Source organism: Hippocampus zosterae, chromosome 16, assembly GCF_025434085.1.
Source record: "Hippocampus zosterae strain Florida chromosome 16, ASM2543408v3, whole genome shotgun sequence".
Lineage (NCBI taxonomy): Eukaryota > Metazoa > Chordata > Actinopteri > Syngnathiformes > Syngnathidae > Hippocampus > Hippocampus zosterae.
In genome coordinates this window covers 15,133,169-15,152,765 of record NC_067466.1, presented here as the reverse complement: position 1 = coordinate 15,152,765, position 19,597 = coordinate 15,133,169, and the positions used below count along the sequence as shown (strand labels likewise).

General features: G+C 45.1%; 1 protein-coding gene and 1 long non-coding RNA gene across 13 annotated transcripts in view; one reads left to right on the top strand and one right to left on the bottom strand.

The window, feature by feature from the left end:
- LOC127588542 (uncharacterized) overlaps nt 1-19,597 on the bottom strand; it is a 240,002-nt gene that overhangs the window by 68,728 nt on the left and 151,677 nt on the right. Inside the window, exon 1 of one of the 4 annotated variants that reach the window (XR_007959104.1) lies at nt 4,107-4,161. The exons of the other annotated variants lie outside the window; for them this stretch is intronic. This is a non-coding gene — a long non-coding RNA (uncharacterized LOC127588542). Of the gene's footprint in view, nt 1-4,106; nt 4,162-19,597 lie in introns of those variants that run through there. 4 annotated transcript variants of the gene reach the window in all.
- The window catches only part of ncam1a (neural cell adhesion molecule 1a), a 146,869-nt gene that overhangs the window by 73,253 nt on the left and 54,019 nt on the right, over nt 1-19,597 (top strand). The gene's annotated exons all lie outside the window — the stretch shown is intronic.

The following is a 19,597-nucleotide window of genomic DNA, read 5'->3' as shown; positions in this document are numbered from 1 at the left end:
ACCCATCAATTAAATATCGCGGCTGCCTCTGCAAGGCGCTTAGCCAAAGGATGGATGGAATTATCCGCTCCGCCCCTCGTGTCTAACTAACATCATTCTTGAGAAAACGCGGCGATTTCTGATGTCGCAGTCAGTTTTGGACGCTTCTACTCAACTCTGTTTGGGGCGGTCGATTTTCCTCTTCAAATCTTGAAATAGAGCAGTCACAACGAGACGCGACAACAAATGACAGCAGTAGCGTAGAACAAATGTCTGGTGTATTTCTTTCTCCACTTTGAGCAGACTGTGGACCAGTAAGAAAACGGGCAGCTGCTAGTCACTCAACTCAACTGTATTTGATTTGCGATGTGGATTTGGAGCTGGGAGTCGCGGCTTGGAGTTTGAAGCGGATTATGTGGGACAGGAGAAGTGAACTAATCTCTTTTCGTCAATGGACGCTACACCTTCGTGTTTGCTTTCAAAACTTTGCTTGTAGCAGACGTGTGCACATTTTCAGCATGATGTCTCTGATCCACTGGTGAAAGGACACTTTGATCCTCTCCTCTTTCATCTAGAACTGCTTCAGACAAAGTGTATGCAGAAAAGTGGTGAAGATTGCACAACTGTCTGTGTCCTATGTGTTGTGTTGTGTTATTTTTGTTATTTTGACTTCAAAATGGCGCCGCGAGAGTGGCTGCCTTTCCAGCAGCTCCTATTTTTTTTGTTGTTCTACTTCTTCCTTTCATAACTTTGCTGCTGTGAATCTGGAATTTCTCCATTGCGAGACTAATAAAGGTTTTTCTTATTTATTTTCATTCCAAAGGGAGAGACCCGCAAATAAACTCTTAAAAATGTACAGGGAGCCAGCGAATGGGAATTATCCGGTTCGGAGGTGAGCAAGCAGCATTTTGGACCAACTGAAGATGCCTGATGGAGGACTTGCTACTTAAAGAAAGTGCTATTTGCGCCGTTGGCAGTTTTGGTGTGATTTGTCAGTATCGCCAGGTCCTCAAGGGGTAGGCACCGTTACAACATAACAAACGGCACGCAATGAAGTTGACGTAACTCTGTCCTAAACCCAGCGCGCTCTGGAACAGGAACAAATGAATGACTTGTGCCGCATCGAGTACCGACGATGAGATCCATGATATCCTCTGCCAAATGGGCTTGAGAAGCTGTCCTATTACAAATCACCGTAGGAGATACCTCATTATGATGGCTCATTTTATTTCCTGCAATAATGCAGGCTGCTTTTGGGCTGACGCGGAAACTATCATTAAAAAAAAGGGATGGGGACGGTGGCGGCTCTGGGGAAGCTTATTCTCCTATTGTGCCTTGTGTATACGACTCCCCCACCCACCCCCGCCACAACCCCACTCCCATTTGTAGCATTTCAATTGCCAGATTAGACGGGATCTGCACAGTGTGAAGAGACGCAATTTGAGATTAGATGGAATTGCTGGCTTGTAATGGGGGCGAAAAGGAGAGAACAAAGTTCATTAATTGTCCTCGCTGCTGCATTTGAAGCGAATGTGAACCGTTGATGGAGGCGATACCTACCGGTGGCACAATGGAACAGATCTTCATGAAAGAGCAGCGGTTTCTTGAGATGCAATCCGTCGTTCATGTATTTTTTTTTCCCAATTTGCACAGACTGGATGGTGGCAGTAGATTCAACTCCTTTCTCAATCAGCACTTTGGCAAATAGTGAACCCCTTTTGAATTTATTGATCGTCACTGCCAGTTGAAGTCCGCGGTCATTTCTTTCAGACACAAATATTTGAACGCAAACACTGGAGCATCGAGAGAGAAGATATCGTTGTACTATTCAAAGGCATATAGTCTTTATCCTCTGCAAAGAAATATTACTGCTGTTTACTGAGGGGTTTTGTCTCTGATCCACTGGTTAAAGGACACTTTGATTCTCTCCTCTTTCATCTCAAACTGCTTCAAACAACAAAGCGTGTGACGGACTGGTCAGGACTGCACGACTGTCCGTGTTTTATGTTATGTGTTGCGTTTATTTTACTTTGTTAACTGTTTTGTTAAGCGCTTTGTTACAGCTGCCGCTGTTGTGAAAGCGCTATATAAATCAGCATGTATTGTATTGTATTGTATTGTATTGTATTATACTGCCCCCAGGTGGCCAAGCAGCAGAAGAGGCAACACAATCACCATTAAAATTAATAATAATAATAATAATAGACATCTCATGATGCTGGCCACCACTGCTACAATTGGCTACATCCCGAGTTAAACAGATCATTCAGTTCTCCACCGAGAATGGAATTATCAATACGGTAAATATAAATCGTTTTTGGTTCCATTTCTGTTGTTTTGTTGTTGTGTTATCTGAAAAAAAAAAGACTTAGTCAAGCGTGCGGCGACGTGAAAATACATAATGTGTCTCCAGTGGAATAATGCCATGCTGTTGCTCCCCGTTGTGCACGCTTGCGGTTGTTTATGTGTATGTTGGGTGTGCGGCGCATGCTGTTTCGATTACCGTAATTGGAGTAGTGTTGGTTACGGGTCATATAAAATGTGTAGACAGGAAGGAAAAAAAAGAATGAAATTGGCCACTTAGACCTGATGTGAAAATCCAGCCAGTCAATATTTGGTCTCATCAATTACTCTGTTGGGAAATAAATACATCCACCTGACATTGTTATTGCTGCAATGTATTTCCTGAAAAGAGCGGCATTATTTAAAGAGCACGCCATACTCTAAATGGCTGACAATGACTGCAGTTACTGAATTTATTGAAAAAAAGAGAAAAAAAACTAGAGCTATTATCTTATCCCTTCTGAAAACGCCTGATGACTCATTCGCGGATCAGGTTCAGCAGCCCGTAATTCAAAGCAACTCTGAATTGGCTCTCCAATTATTGCCCTGGGGGAAAAAAAAACGTGTGATATGAGTTGAAGGCATCGGATTAAAAGGCCAATCAAGAAAACTGTGGTGAAATTGTCGAGTTAAATAATTCAGGAGGACATTACTCATCATAGAGCGAGAATTTGAATAATTCAGGCGCTTAGGACTTCAAATAACCAGCAGCTGTACGCGATTCAAAGTTCCCATTCATCACTCAGGGCGTCAGTTTTGGGAAAATAAATCAATTATTACTCGTAATGGCACTTTTCTGCGGTTAAAAAAAAAAAAGGCATACAAAGAGCAAATAAAACGCAAAGTGTGAAGAGACTCGAGTGCGCTTTAAGTGCGACTCACACAGACGTTCTCGTGCCGCCCTCGCTTTGTGGATTATCATTGACGGGTTATCCTTTCCACATCACATACGGTGTTAATCACTCTGGAGCGCCATACGACGATATTTGGTCACAAAGGGACTTCGCACAGTTTAAAGGGCCTCTAATAAAATAAATTGCTATCTATGCGTCACTGTCAGGAAGCAGCCACGGTGTTACTGTTTTGAAATGGCAGAGAAACATTCAATTTCCTACATGACTGCTTCGAATGTTTTTTTTTTTATTCTTCCCTGCTATTTCTTTCTAAAACTAAGGCGTTTCGCTCGGATGCCGGCATCAAGCGGATTTGACTTTTGAGGGCTTTTAGTGGTCTCACTTGCGGACGGTCAAGTTGATGAAGGCCCTCCAAAATGGAAAAAGGCTAAATGAGAATGTTTGTTTAGAACAACGCGTTATCGTCTGAGTGAGCAGAAAGCCGAATCTGGTAATTGAATTTTGTGTCATTTCAGGCACGGTAAGAAATTAGCGTTTTAAGCAGGATACACAAAATCAGATCCAGCAAGAGGCCTGATTACCAGATCGTCCCCAAAAGATCATCCTGATTATTCATTCATTCATTCATCTTCCGTACCGCTTGATCCTCACTAGGGTCGCGGGGAGTGCTGGAGCCTATCCCAGCCGTCTCCGGGCAGTAGGCGGGGGACACCCTGAATCGGTTGCCAGCCAATCGCAGGGCACACATAGACAAACAACCATCCACGCTCACACTCACACCTAGGGACAATTTAGAGTGTTCAATCAGCCTGCCGTGCATATTTTTGGAATGTGCGAGGAAACCGGAGCACCCGGAGAAAACCCACGCAGGCCCGGGGAGAACATGCAAACTCCACACAGGGAGGCCGGAGCTGGAATCGAACCCGGTACCTCTGCACTGTGAAGCCGACGTGCTAACCACTGGACTACCGGGCCGCCCCATCCTGATTATATTTTTGTTTAAAGTCTTTATATAACCTATTCAGTATGCACAACTGCAAATAACATTATTACGAGTATCAAGACGTTTCCAAATCGAGTCTAAGATGAAACGATTGAAATACGTTACATCATTAGGCCGTTGCAATCCTTTGCATGTCGGGCAAAGTCAGCTGTTCAGTTTTTTTATCGATGTGCACTGAACGCTGGAGATTGTCACGGTGACAGAGCTTCGCTTGAAAGTCATCCCCAAAAGCAATAATCCACACGGTCAGCAGCAGTTCAAACGGAAGATAAAGAGGGTTGAATATCGATCCTTGCGGCGCTCCGTTGGACATTTCTGACCCTCTAAGATGATTTCCAGAGGGAATAAAATGACTTCTAAAATGCCGACAACATCCATTTTCGCAGCAGCAATGTCTTCTGAGCTAAAAAATAAATAAATGTGCTCACTCTGAAGATTTTTTTTTCGGTTGCTGGCATTTTGGGATAGTGATACTCCCCTTGGAGAACATAAAACCAGCTCCCCGACTGTAAAAACTTTGCCTCCTCAAAAATCTAATTTAAAAATCATTACAAGGCCAGACTGAAATTTCAAGTCTGATAGAGAAATCAATCCTCATAAGTTTATTTTTGCTTTTGGGATCACCAAGCTTGCGGGGAATGTCGTTGGAACAGATGGCTGGTCATGTGTGTGTTTACGGATTTGAATACATAAATAAAGTAAACAAACCGCCAGTTCAGGGATGTTCTGGGGCTGCTTTGCTATATCCGGCACAGAGAGTCCTGAATCTGTGCAGACTACAACGAATTCTCAAGGCCGTAATGGAGCAAAATATGCTGCTCACTTTTGTGTGTGTGTGTGTGTGTGTGTGTGTAGACGCTGTTGTAATTTTTTTCTTAATCACATGTCAGGGGTTAATGTGATTTTCCTCATTTTGCAGCTGCGCCTCAAACCTGTATCGGCCAATACAATTATTTTGGTCTTGGGCTGCATCTGCATTTGCTCTACTTGAAGACCAATTATACTTTCATAGGAGTCTGTGGGCGGCGGGGTATTTAGAAGCGAAATCATCTCAACTGCACTTAACCTTTGCCGTTTGATAGGACTTGCTTTTTATTTGTCCCAGTCGTTTTCAAATGCTGCGGTTCACACGATGACTTGCGAGCCATCGTGCCCCTGACTCACGTTTCCTCTCGCTTAACGCGGCCCGTGCTTACTCTACGGCCCGTGTGTCCCCCTTTCCAATCAGCATGGCTTCCGTCACAAAGAATACTGATTAGACTGTCTCCCGCGCGCTGTCTTGCTTTAAGTGGGCATGAAAATAGCAAATGTTTTGTATTCTCATCGGCTGGCCCGAAGCTGAAGAGAAGCTGATGACAATAGCTCATTCATTTGTGTCTGATTTGTTGTTGTTGTTGTTATTTATTTTTATTTTTTTGGTGCAACAAAGTTGAAAAGTTTTGGTTCAATGACTTGAACAATCTTTGTTTGGTCTGTTTTCTTCCATGTTTGCCCGCCGCCCTTTTTTGACCTCTTCATTTCTCCATTGAAGGTAAGAACTGGACTTTTTTTTTTCATAAACGGCTGTTTTTTAACACGACTCGAGGAAACAATACGGAGCAGCTTCAGATAAGCCGCATTCTTGTAAAACGACACTCCTCCGTCTTCCTGTTTCCCTTCCAGCGGCGGTTTAAGAAACCGCACGCGCATGTGTGATTCGTTATGAAAATGTCAGGACCGAAATGACAATTTTTTTTTTTTTTTTAGCAAGTTGGTGTCAAAGTGTAAATCAACACGATTGCCCCACGCTATCGATTCCGGGGTGGTGGTCTGCTCATGTTTACTCCAAAGGGGGGGTTGGAATTAGAATTATGCAATTATTTCCATTCATAAAATCTTCAGTCCTTGTACAGGAAAGAATGTCATGAAACTTCAATCATTTTTATCCCAAGTGCCTTGTAGGGAAAAAAAAAAAAAATCTGTCGTCCATCAATCTTACGTCAGTTGTTTCCTTTCCTTGATAACAATGAGCTTTTCCCTCTCTGTGATTGATTGGCAACCAGTCCAGTTTATAGTCCACATTTTGCCCCAAGTAACTGGGAAAAGAAGTCAGTGCAGCTGCATTTTTAGAAATGTCTTTCAAGGAATCGTGGTGCCTTAAGGAATGAGTTTAATTCGAAATGCCCCCCACCCCCACACACCTGACCTCCCCCCACAAAGCAACACAAATTGTTGTGATGTGTGTTTAATGATTTATTGCACCACAACATAGTCGCTAATTAGCATTGGCATTAAGCTAGCCAGCCAAAGTGATAGCTTTAAATGCACAACGTGTAATTGCTTTTGTTTGATGTCCTTTTTGGCCTTAAACCTCAACCGGGAGCGCCAAGAAACGACTTGAAGCCTCTTTTTGAAGAAGTGTTCCTTCACTGTTTGCCAAACTGCTGCTCTTATCTCAAGGCGCCGCTGTATTGTTGTCGCCAAAGAAAAGAACTTGTGGTAGGCGTGGCGGCCATGAGGGATCAGCTTGGCTGCCTTTTGAAAACAATCAAAGGCGCTCTTCTATCTGTTGTGCATTGACTTGCCACCCCCCCCCCTCCCCAAGTGTCGAGATGATTCTACCAGAAGCTCTGATCCTTGTGATGCTGCAGTTTTAAGGGGTTGGGATATGGGGGGGGGGGGGGGCTTGTGTGATGTCTGGTGTTCCTCAGTAGTGGCTTTTGATAGCGTTTGCATTTGGGAGATAAGGACTTAATGGGCGCACCATTCAATTAAGGAATGACAGAGTGCTGCGTTATCAGCGCTCACATGACGACGCGTCCTCTAAAGATGCGAAAAGACTTCCGAGGCTCCTTTGGCAAGGCGACAGTTGGGCGCCTACTCTTGGATGATTGATTGATTATTTTTAAAATTCAATCAGGAAAGTTACACTTTTACCGTGGCCCAACCTTCAGTTGATTAGATTTTTTTCATTATTCTAGCTCAGCCTGGATTTACGAAGGCAGACGCCCCATTCAACATACGCATGGTCTATTCAGCCTAAAAATCATATCATAACTGTATCATGTTTAAAAAAAAGACCCCAAAATGTTTATGATGGTATACTGTTTACATTGGTGGCAGACTACACAAAACTATAAGAATAAACAAATAATATGACGAAAAGGCATCTAATTGAATCCGGATGAAAACAATCCAGTTAATATGTCACCTCTGGCCTGTATTACATTTCCAACAGCCGCGGATGCTGATCTACTAATTAGGTGAGCCCACAGTTGCAGCTGCCATATTGCCACGTAGTTCATTGTACACCTGGGAGAATTCTATGCAAATAGCAAGTAGGCTAATTCTTTTGTTCTTTATATAGTGCGGCTAAAAGGCAGGTGCAAAGCGCTACCAGTATAGCACAGGCAAATTGAGAGACGGTGGCGGGGGGGCAACGGGCACTTTACTGTTTGTGTCAATTCTGAAATGCCAGAAACAAAAATTCTTGCGATATATTGTCCCTTTGCCAATGCAATTTTGGAGCATGGCCAACTTGCAGCCAGTCACAAGAAGGAGTCATGCCATGAAATCAGGATGTTTCGAGGGAGGAGTGGAGGGCACTCCTGTCTCGCCATAATGAACCCCAAGAAAAAAAAAAGCCCCTATGAAAACTGTCAAAACATTGGTCATGTTTTCACTCCCGCAGGCAGCACTTCATCACTAAGCTGCTGAGTTGCCCGTTTCAGTTCGTGTGTAGATCTGCATCTGATTTGGCTTTGATGTCCATTTTAACATGTCAGGACCTCCCAACAGCATCCGAATGTCATGGTAGCCCTTTTGCAAGAGCGGCGTAAAGAAAGTCCGACGTGTCCTCCGCCGAACCGAAACCGACACGCAAAGTCGAACGGAGCAGAGTTCAATCCCGGTTTCAAACGCCTTATTTTTTATTTTATTTTTTTTTCGTTTTCCCTCTGCGATTGCATCAGAAGTTGTTATTATTATGAAACAAAGCCGATTCAATTAGGCGGATACGAGAATGCGACGGGGGGGAACGAAAGCGTGGGACTCGGCAGGAAAACAAGAGAATAGGATTTTCTTTGTGACTTATCTCCCAAGAGCTTCCGCTGCAATACAGCATCTAATCTGCTCTCTTTTTTTTCTTTTTCTTTTTCTTTTTTTTGTGTTGGCTTTCTTTTCCCCGGTGACTGTCGTTTCTCTTTCTGTTTGAGTCCCGTTGAGCTGCACTTCGAGGAAATGCAGCCCAAGGAGATGTGCGCAGAACGCTTATCGCGAAGTTGCAATTGAATCAGGAAAAAAAAAAAACATTGGATGAAAGAAAAAAAAAATCTTGAAAAAAAAAATTACATTTTGTTTTGTGTGAGGATAAGAAAGCAGACTTTGTTCCTCTCACGTCGCTTTAATTCAAACTTAAATTTTATGATGACAATATCAAAGTAAAATTCTGAGAAAAAAATAAAAATAAACGACGACAACTTGTTTTTGTAATTGTCTCGTCACGTTACAACGGCCGATCTTGTCACCATACGCAATTTATATCAGAAAACAGTCGGGTGGGCGCCGCCATTTTCCTCTGCCTACGACATGCGGGCTGCAGCCAAATATCAAAGTGCATCCGTGCACTATCTTTGTATTGACTTCCTAAGTAGCCTGTCATCTGGCATCCTTGTCGCTGTCAAAAATAAAAAAAATACGTTTTTAGGTCACTTCACCCTCCTGATATCAGCAGAAGCCTTTTGTGTGCGCAGACAAGCCAAGCGAAACGTCTGCTGCGGTTTTCGAAAGCTGCATTCTTTGGGGCGGGGGGGGGGGGGGGTGGTGTGGCAACAGCATGCGGAACTTTGTGAGTCCCCCCAAAACCCCCACCTGCCTTTTTTTTTTTTTTTTTTTTTTAATTGGCCTTTTTTTGTGTTGAGTCAGCGTGATGACCACACAGGCTGGAATGTTTTGTGTTCCCGATGAGACGTTCCCGTTTAAAAGCTGCGGCTGCCGATTTGTTTCACTTACGCGACGCCAACGTACTCGGCCCGGAGCCTGAGGTTGTTTCAAGTCGTTGCCCTCTCCCAAGGCAGTTTGTGTTTTCATTGTAGTTTGTCTTGTTGAGGAGGATCATGCGACCGCAGTCGTTCAAAAGAGATTGGCTTATTCAACGAGGAAGCTAGCGTTGAAAAAAAATAGCACTGGAAAAATAAAGATTTGTAGATTGAATGAAAAAAAAATAATTGTATGTACGCCTAAATTTTGTGTATTTAAAAAATGTGTTTGTATTCCTGCATCAAGTAGTATATCGATCTGTTTTGGACTGAAATGGGGTTACTTTGGGGCCACAGTTTTTTTGGTGGTGTGTGTAGATTTTAAAACAGAAGTTTTTTTTCTTCTTTCTTTCTGTAAGTGACTGTGCTTACCATTGATCCAATGATCACTTCGACACTGTTCCTAGAAAACTTGTCTCAAAGAGCTTTTTGTGGCATCTCTGTGGCATCTTAGGGCGTTTCCAAAAAAACAGCGAATAGGTGAGTTTGCATACAGTATATCCCCCCTTATTTTTATTCATTCATTCATTCATTCATCTTCCGAGCCGCTTGATCCTCACTAGGGTCGCGGGGGGTGCTGGAGCCCATCCCAGCCGTCTCCGGGCAGTAGGCGGGGGACACCCTGAATCGGTTGCCAGCCAATCGCAGGGCACACAGAGACGAACAACCATTCGCACTCACACTCACACCTAGGGACAATTTAGAGTGTTCAATCAGCCTGCCATGCATGTTTTTTGGAATGTGGGAGGAAACCGGAGCACCCGGAGAAAACCCACGCAGGCCCGGGGAGAACATGCAAACTCCACACAGGGAGGCCGGAGCTGGAATCGAACCCGGTACCTCTGCACAGTGAAGCCGACGTGCTAACCACTGGACTACCGGGCCGCGCCCTTATTTTTATTTATGTATTTATTTATTTATTTACTTATTTATTTTAACTGACTGACTTGCTTCCTTCATCATTTTGTTAGTTTTCTGTTCCACGTCGGCTTGACGCACCTAAATGATCGATTTCTTCTCGCTGCGGGGTTCACGGTTGAAGTCTGACGGCGCACAGTTTGAGTTGTTAATTGCGTGGCTTCGTCACATTTTTATTTTCTGTAGTTCTAAAGAAAGAAAAAAAAATGTTTTTTCGAGCTTCCATGAGCCCTTTCTGGCCGTCTCCTTGACGCTTAACAGATGCTCAGCGGGGTGCCGGCCGTGGCGGCAGCATGCTAAAAATAACCGTGTGTGTTTATGTGTGCGCGCGCTGCTGATAGCGTAGAGTGCCTATGCGTGTGCCTGCGTGCCCGTCGCCTATCAGTGTAGATAAGTGGCCGTCATCACCGTCTGACATTTGACCACGATTGCGAGAGCGCGCCAGGAGTGGGGGAGGGGGGGGGCCATTAAGGGGCATTCCCGTCCTTTTCCTCACGCTGCTGCCTGCCGTCCTTGTTTATGGACAACACTCCCCCTGCCAAGCCCCAACGCCCAAGCGTGCAACCAGCGGTCGCTGAGCAAAAAAAAAAAAAAGCCTCCACATCACTGGCGAATGAAAATGACCAACGTGTCCGTTATAACGCTCGTTCGTTGAAACCGTTCCCAAGACTAAAATATATGTCCGAGTATCACGGAATCAATACGTGTCTCGCCTGCAGGCAACGGTGTGAACTGCATTTTTCATCTTCGTTTAAGTACACGATAAACTTTGTTGTTCATGAATCATCCTCTTTTGTAACACTGCCGTTTCTGCTTTATGGGGACGAAATAAGCATCCCTTTTAGTTTTGCTGTGTGTATAATTTCCCGTTGGCGCTTGTGGCACGTAGCCCGTCACGTAGTCTAAACACTCGGCAGCGCCGAACGAGGCCCCTCGTTGCTCTGCAAAACAGTCAAGTGTCCTTGTCAGTGTCTCCACCTGCCTCCATATTAAGAGCCCCCCCCCATTGCCAAACTCCCTCCTGAATCTCTGTGCTCCTCGCGTCCTATTGGAAGAGAGTCAGGCGTTACCATGGCAACTGCAGCGAGTGGACTACGCCAGAAGGGCCCGGTGGCTGCTTAATGCGCCTTCCGAGTGCGTGTGTAGGTGTCTGAGAGACGCGTGCGTGCCGGGACGAGACGATCCCTCGCCCGCCCCCGAATAAACCGCCGATGAGGTGCGAAGGAACAGAAACGGGTGGACGGCGTTGCGGTTGCGATGGGTGACCGAGGACGACCTGGCCGAACTTTCAGGATCTCGGCTCGTATCGACACTGCAGTATTGTTTACTCGGGGAGAATACCGGGCAGTAACTGTCCTTGAAGTTTTTGAGTATTCCGAAGATGTGCTTTTGGTCGTTTGCCTTTCATGATACAAGAGAGCAGCCACTCTTCTTCTGAACCTTTTCCTCCCAATGGGAATGTCAGATCGAGACCTGACCTCTTTTCGAGAGACGAGTGAATTTTTAGATCTTAATTCAAAGTCCACCGGCAGCGGCCATGACATCTTCATCCAAATCTGTCCATCTATGTTGTATGGCGCTGTTGCTAATTTGGATGGTTTGACCACGGTGACGATCTCTCAGCGTTGCCCACCCGAATCGACTGATTTACAGAAACGAACTCTCCTCGGGTTTCCCCAAGATGTGCTCTCGTCGGGTCGTTTCACGATGAAAGACAAGAGGCACTTGACTCTGAACTTTCACTTTCTAATGGATCAGCGCTAGCTCAGAATGGAGAGCCGAGCCGCTTTTTCGAGATCTATCTTTGGATCTTAATCAAAACTCCGCCGGCGGTCACCTTGACCTCCTCTAACGGAGACGGTATCAGAAAAATGGGCTCTACAAAGTCCGCGGGGTTTTGATCCCGTTGTTTGTTTTTTTTTCGCGTGGAGGAACAGCGGCAACCTACAGCAAAAAAATTTAAAAAAAATAATTGACGGCTAAAATGCTAAGATCCGTGTGGCATCTTTTCATCGGTTTGCTTCCCCCCAAATAAGAAAGGAACCAAAAGCCCAAATTCCTCCCTACGGCTTTCCGTTTGGGGTCTTCAGTGCGTTCCATCCGATGAATAATTCAATTTCCGCTTCAGCTTGAGAAATTTCAAGGCTGTTCTCTCTCATTGACAGCCTCCTCGGTTTGTGCTTTTGCACCGCTCGTGCATGAAAGTGGGCAGCGAGTGAGAGTTTTAGAGCCGGCGTCCCTCAGGGCCCCGGCGGTTGGCGGCGAGTTTTGTAGCTCGGGCCCGTTCCAATGAGAAGCTCCTCTGATCTGAACTTGTAACGGGATCCCTTTGCGGCGCAGTCTACCGTTCATGGAAACGACGTTTCCGCGGCTTCACACGTTGGCGGGATCCTCCAGATAACGCGCCGTTCTTTTATTGTTCTCAATCGTTTTGGAATTGACTTTAAAGATTCGCACGAGCCTCTGGAGCAATTCCACACTCGACAGTCGGACTGAGCGGGGCTGCCGTCGGAACTGTACCAAATGCGCAATTTCAAACGGGATCTGACATGATTTCATGAAAGGACTGCAAGGATCAATCATTGGTTTTGTTTCTCTTTTTGGAGCCTTGCTTCAATTTGATGGTTTTTACGATGGATCCGTCTCATAAACACTTTACGACGGGGCCAACGGCGACGATGGCTTTTCTTATCATGACGACTGCGGGCAGAGCTTCGTTTTGTGAGGCCAGATTTAAAAATTGAGTGCAGTCAAGTTAGCGACCTGATTTAAGGAGTAGCCAGGCCCCTCTGGACAAGAAACACCTTGACCTCCAACCTGAAGTCATCGCAGGAGAGATTCACCCCTTGAAAACTGATTTTTGATATCCGCCCATTTATAGAAAATTGTATACCGTGGTTTTGCACAAATGCTATTAAACTCATTCAGTACCAGACAATTCTGGACCAAGTCTGAAAAGACGTTTAAAAACGTCTTTGGGAGTGAATGAGTTAAGGTACTCTTCCTTGAAACCGAAAGCCCATTGAGAGTTTGCAAATCCAGAAGCAAATAAAGCAAAACCGCTTCCTGTTTCCAAGCTCAAAATTGCGGATCCCATTTCCCGAAAACGGACTCCTGAAAACTGTCGTGGTTCAACGCTGCTTCTTTCGTGAATCCAAAGTCCTGTTTCATGACGTTAGCTTGTGATGTTAGCATTTCGCTCTGTAGTTTTCTTTTCATTGAGCTTTTCATTGAACCTTGTTTTTAAATCAGCATTTCTTTGCCTCCGTGCAAGTAGGAATTTGCCGCGTGTACGAATGGTGCTTTACAAGAAAAGTTGAATCGGACGAATGAAGGTTCTGCCGTTGACAACTCCGCCGTTTGGTGCCTTGAGGCGGATGCTGCCGGAGTGACTGCTGCTTGTTGATTGACAGTTCCTTTATGTCCTGGCAGCTAGCTTGCGCATCCAAATATGAGGAGTGCTAGCGCTGAGCCGCGGGCTGTTTGGGAATTTCTTTGTAAATGCGAGATTCATCGGAATGCATCGGTTCACTTGATGAAGTACCCGGCGCAATTCCGAAGCTGTCACGTCCGAGGCCTTTGTCGTACTTTCTGCTGCCGTGTCGTCCAAAGGACAGCTGGGTAATGGCGCAACGTATCTAAAAACAAGATGCAATCAACGATCCGTCGTGTCCGCGAACCGGATTCACCGTCTAACCTTCGTAATGGTTTTTGCCGTAAGCAATTAATTTGTGCGGTCGTCGAGCTCGGAGAAAGCGACCTTTGCCCGATTGTCCAATCTTGCTGTCAGCCGTTTGGTATTAAAAACGTCCTTACGGAGAACGAAGAAGGCCTGCCGCCCCGTGCATTTATTTATCTATTTATTTATTTTTAATTACCGTAAGACCTTGTCGCCGCGCCACGCACAAAAGAGTACTCGTCCTCCCCGGGGGAACGCTCGTAACACCTCGTTTTGTTGCCGAGGCAGGCAGGCGACGTGCATTTTCCTCCTCTCACAGCGCCCGGCGAGTTTATGAAATCGCCAAGCATAACGTCGGCGCTATAAGCGAGTGCTCTCGGCGGAGCCGTTAATTGGAAGCCGGATCGTTAGGCAGCGATAACGTTCACATATGTGTCAGCTATTGTAAATATCTCGTTGTTGTTTTGGGGTTGTTTTTTTTTTTCCACAGCTCCTAAAGGTACAAAGTATTAATCAACACATTACAAGAAATGGAGCGCTGATAACGATTGTGTTGCAGTGTTGGGAGTTGTTTTTTGTTATTTACTTTTGGAAACAGAAGTCACAGGATTGGTTAAATCCATATTAAGAGTGATTTTGTGTTACTTATATATATAAAAAAAAATTCAGAAGCTATACAGCTGGTGGTTGGGACGCTTAGTTTGAATGCATCTTTAGAAATCAAATTTGAACTGGTACAAAAAGGCATGACTTAGATTTGTTCCTTGATTTTACTGTCTGGTGCTTTCTACCGCCTTTATTACCGATTTGTCTTACTGTTTATTGTGCATGTTAAATCGCTCCATGGACAGCACTTTGTATGCATCGATGGCTGTTTGAAAGTGCTCTATAAATTCTGTTGACTTGACTTGGCTGTCCAAACTGACAGAATAAGCATCAAAAACGGTTTTCTAATGAAAAATAAATACATAAATATATCACCCAGACTTCGCTTTTTATTGATGTTTGCTTTTTATTGAGTTTAATCCCGCCGCAATGCAAACCGTGTCATTCCGACCCGATCGCTGTCCACCTCTCAACACTATGTCTTCATTGTGCACTTGATGGGACTTTACAAGGCCTTTAACTGGATTAGTTTTGTTATCACAGGAGCCACTCGCAAGTGAGACCGCGGTTTTATTTACATCCTTCAGCCGCCCTTCCAAAACATTGCAGCTTAAAGCCATCTCGCTACATGCCGATGAAAGAAAGAGAGAGAGAGAGGAAAAAAAAAAGCTTTGGACACAAAATGTTGTCGAGCTGCAGAGAGGGCGACAGCCTTCACAGTCGAGCCAACTGAAGAAGCTATTAAAGTGTGCTTCTGTTGCTTTTAATTTCCTCCTTAGCTTTGAAATACAAACCTTGAAAAGAAACATTATTTTTTTTTTCCAGAAAGCGGGCGTGCGCGAGCCCGAAGGGAATCGACGTGTTCATTTCCCTTTTGTCTTTCTATGCATACACGCATAATTGGTATAGAGAGGGTCGGCGCTATAACTCCGATTAATTCCTGTCAGCTGTGGCAGTCGAAATAAATGGCTTTGGGAATCGGGGGGGCGCGTTGTGCGTACGTGAGGAACCGAGCTAAATTTAGCCACGCGCGGGAAAAAAAAGCATGGGGCCACAAAACGGGCAACGGCGGGTGAAAATTGAGCGCCTACTGCTGGGATGTTGACAGGCGGCGAGATGTCGAGACGACGTTGGAGAGTTGGAAGTTTTTTAATCCCGTGGTCCCGACGCTCGTACTAAAATAGAACGGTGTCGGAGGAGATGACTTGATGACGTTCATGGAGATGGGCGAGCTTAGTCGTGTCATGCGGAAAATGGTCGCTGTAATTTCCCGTCCTCATCGGAAGGTTAAAATAACCATTTGTAGTTTCTTACGGATGGCGTAAGATGGCGGCGGTCCACAAGTTCTCTTTTAGACAGGGCTATGGCTGGTCTAACTGAAGCTCTTCCCCTCACGCCAACCGAGTTTCAAGATGGCGTCCTATTTCTTCGGCCCATTGTTGGGGGGTGGGGGGGGGGTATTTTACAAAGCTCCTGTTGCATATTGACAAATAGGAAAACAAAGGAATTTTTTGCGATAATCGCTGTTTTATTTCGTTTTATAAATATAAAATAAATATAAATATAAATAATATAAAAATATTAAAATAAAATAAAATAAAATTAAAATAAAAAATATAAATAAATATAAATATAAAATAAATATATGTTATACCGGAGACAAATTCCTTGTGTGTTCTAGATACTTGGCCAAAAAAGATGATTTTGATTCTGATAGGCTGTAGTCTGTCGGTTTAGATTTTTTTTAAAGAGCATTTTCATTTAATTTCACAGATTTTTATTTTCACTATTTCAGATATTTTGTTAGTTTTCGTGAACAATAATAACCTTTTTATTGCTGTGGCTGACTTGTATTTTTTTTAAACCCGATACAGTACATTTGTTATTTTCCTGTATTAAGTTGAGTGTCAACATTCATTTGGATTGCACAAGCGCGCCGGTCCATCCAACAAGTCGGAATTGAGTCATTTGGATCGAATTCGGCGGCAGACGGTGTTGTCCGCGACTTACGTAGACCTCCCCCTCATCAAATAGCCCCCGCCACGGCTTTGTGTACATCATGACCCCCAAGGGAAACCTGCTGTCTGCGGCCGTGCAGACACAATAGCATGCTCGCAAAGAAAGGTCTTCATTGACCATGCCAAAATGTGACGTCCAATCTCCGGTCAACAATGCCTGTCCGCCAACCTATGAATCACCCCCCCCGAGTCCGACACAACAATTGTGGTGCGGCGACGCGGATTCCGAGCAAATAGGGGGTCAGCTATTCTCTCGCGCGCCGCCAACGTCAGGCAAAGTGACACAGAGGGAGCGTTTTCAAACTTCCAGACGGTGTTTCTTTTGTCCCGCTTTTGTCTCCTATGAAATTTTCAGTTCCTTTTGTGCAAAGGTTACGCAATTTCAATCGCGCAAATACGCTGTTGCCGCGTTCTTTTTCCCTGCTGCTCCAAAAGAAACCTTTTTTTTTCTTTTCTCCAGCACAATTGAGACGTGACCACAATTAGAAAAAGAAGCCAGTCATTCATCTGGCGTTGACTGCTAAGCGCCAAACTTCCTTTTACTTCAGTTGAATATGTGCTGGGCAGCAATTTGAAAGAAAATTCAACTGCAACTGGAAGCTTATTTTTCTTCCGCGTTAGTATCTAGTTCTTATTGTGCCAACTATTACCTCAGCCTTTTCGTGCACCCTCAGACCTGATAACATGATAAGCTGTCCCCCGAAAAGGGTGAACAGGGTTACAGGCGTGACCAAATTATTTTTATTACTTTAAAACCTGAGCCACCGATCAACAATAAACCCGGTGACGCTTTAAATTGGTTTATTCCGGTCGATTGTGTCGTCTTTTAAAGTTTACGACACCGCAAGTCGTATTTTTCGTGTCTTATGGTTGTGCCCCACACCGCAATCCAGACAATATTTTCCCGCAAGCCTGTTTGACTGGCAATCCAACATATCTCGCGTACCTCGTCATCTCACTCGGATGAAAGGAACGCAAAGGCATACAATAATTAAAAACTCAAACAACCCCCCCCCTTCACCCCGCCATCCCCACCCCAAGGTTCAAGCGACATCCCAACTGTTGCATTTATCTGCACCGAGCGGCCATGATAGCGAAGTCACTTGCGCCTTTGTTGATAAAACGCCGCTCGGCTGAGACGGGCGAGGTCAGCCTGGGCCGCGGGCCCCGTGATTGAGGAGATGAAGCTCACAGAAGGGTTTTCCATTAAAAATGTGTTGCTCCGGGCCTTCGCCGCAGCTCAGGGGGCTGTGGTTAACGCATATATCATTGGACAGGCGTGTAAATAGCTTTCCGCGCCACCTTTTTGATGGCTTATTTTATTTTGCTTGTATTTGTCCGGGGACACACCGCTAGCTAGCACGCACCGTTAGCCTAGCGTAGTCGTTCTCAAACTTTTTTTAAAATCATCTAAAAAAATGCTCCAATGCGTGATACACATTTGAAGGCTGGTGTCACGGCGATACTTGATGAAGCTTTTGTGTGATTTTTTTTTTGGGGGGGGGGCATTTATTGGGTTGTGGGTGTTTTCGTCTGTGGAGGCTGTAGCTGCTGTACAGAAAAATCCTAATAGAATGCTTATTTTCATGTCCCCTGCCAGAGCTATTTTTAAAAATGAGAACAATATACAGTATGTTTCGATTACATTTTTAGCGAGCTCATTTCACGACGACGCGGTGCGCGTTGTCGTTTTCCGCAGATGCGCATTGTGTTCATCCGCACCATATGTACCGTACGTCCTCGCGGGAATTCTATTCAGCCTAGTTATGACTGCTTGTCCTCATTTTCTTTCCAAGGGCAAACTTTCTGTGTCGTCGTCAACCCCCTCCGCGCCCCCACCCCACACCCCCCCCCCTCCCCCGCCACCCCTCAGAATCCAGCAGCAACAGCAGCAGTGTGCCGCAGTCACCGCTTTCTCCTCCTTCCTCCCGCGCTGTCTATTCCTATCCTACTCCTTTTGCGGTTGTATGTCCATCCATACATTATTGAAGCATTCCAGAAAGATGTCGGGGTAAAAAAAAATAAAAAATAATGATACAAAGGAGAAGTCCCACCATGAAGCCGGGTGACGGAGGGGGTTTTTTTGTGTGTGTTTTTTTTTAACCACATCCTGTACAGGTGGATAAATAATGTATCCACCAGCGTCATATACACTCCATCTGGTGCTGGTTGGGGTGAGGGAGAGAGGGGTGTGCGGATGTGAGGGGGGGAGAGGGGATGGGTTGGGGTGCGCAAGATAGGGATCATCAGTATGCCAAGTGTGTCACTGGAAAGACGCCCTCCACTGAAAGATTGAATTTTGCAGTGAAAACAAGACAGAGTGGAATGGATGAGAAGCAGCAGATTTAGATGGATACTGTAGTGAATTCATGTAGTGTCTCGCTCCTATGCCTTCTTTTTTTTTTTTTTTTTTTTTTTTGGGTGGTGGTGTTTTTCGTTTACACCAGACACAGTATGCATGTTTTTTCACAATTTCAAATCAATTCCGAGATATGTAAATCACATACAGCTGTACATCTGGCACCTTTCCGTCAAAATACGCCAGGAATAAAGAACGATTGGACACTGTACACGACTCTTTGGTCTAAAATTAGCTCCTTTTGAAAATATATCTATTTTTAATGAAAGTGAGACGCACCCCAGATACTGCTGGCCCAATGGGGAGTCTTTTGTGTGTTACCATGACGACCATGGGCGCAGCCTACATATATACTGTATATTTTGATATATTTTATGGGTACCACAAGAGAATTGCACAGGATAATCTTTTGGGGGGGGGGGGGGCGGCCCGGTAGGCCAGTGGTTAGCACGTGGGCTTCACAGTGCAGAGGTACCGGGTTCGATTCCAGCTCCGGCCTCCCTGTGTGAAGTTTGCATGTTCTCCCCGGGCCTGCGTGGGTCTTATCCGGGTGCTCCGGTTTCCTCCCACATTCCAAAAATATGCGTGGCAGGCTGATTGAACGCTCTAAATTGTCCCTAGGTGTGAGTGTGAGCGTGGATGGTTGTTCGTCTCTGTGTGCCCTGCGATTGGCTGGCAACCGATTCAGGGTGTCCCCCGCCTACTGCCCGGAGACGGCTGGGATGGGCTCCAGCACCCCCCGCGACCCTAGTGAGGATCAAGCGGTACGGAAGATAAATGAATGAATGAATCTTTTGGGGAGGGGTTGAGCCACCCAGTCATG